Here is a 603-nt window from a genome sequence, read left to right on the forward strand (position 1 = left end):
CTGCTCGAACTCGGACTCGCACCGAGCCTTTGCCGTTGGCTTCCCTACCTGTTGCACGTCGGACCAGACTAGTTTTTCCTCGAGTTTACCTCACCGCGGTATTTCCACTTTGCGTCGAGAAGCTTGGCTGTTACGGAGTCGCCTCGCCGGAATTGCGGAGGCAATGGACGTTCGTTTAACTGCGTTCGCGTCTTTTTCGATCCAGTATGAATTGTCGCGTGAAATTTTAGACATCCCCGCGCGCGCTGTTCCCGAAATAATTAATACCTCGGGGTTGTTGTACTTCACAACCGTCTCTATATATTTTTACATTGTTTCGCTACGGCATTCGCGCCGAGTCTCTAAAGAAACTTAATTGAAATATGTGACAGATAATTTTCCGACGTAATAGGTCTTTATGTAACGTATATAAATAACAATTATAATTTAAATAATAATTATATATAAATAATAATTTAAAATAATTTATCGTACTATTCAATCGCGTCTGAAACGATCGTCTCAACGTTCTTCGTCATCGTCTTGGATTACGCGCGGCATTGTTTACGAAAAGTCGACGTTTCACTCTTTTCTTCTCTTTATACTTTCGCACGCAGGAGAGAG

Source organism: Formica exsecta, unplaced genomic scaffold (genome assembly GCF_003651465.1).
Source record: "Formica exsecta isolate Colony F162 unplaced genomic scaffold, ASM365146v1 scaffold4, whole genome shotgun sequence".
Taxonomy (NCBI): domain Eukaryota; kingdom Metazoa; phylum Arthropoda; class Insecta; order Hymenoptera; family Formicidae; genus Formica; species Formica exsecta.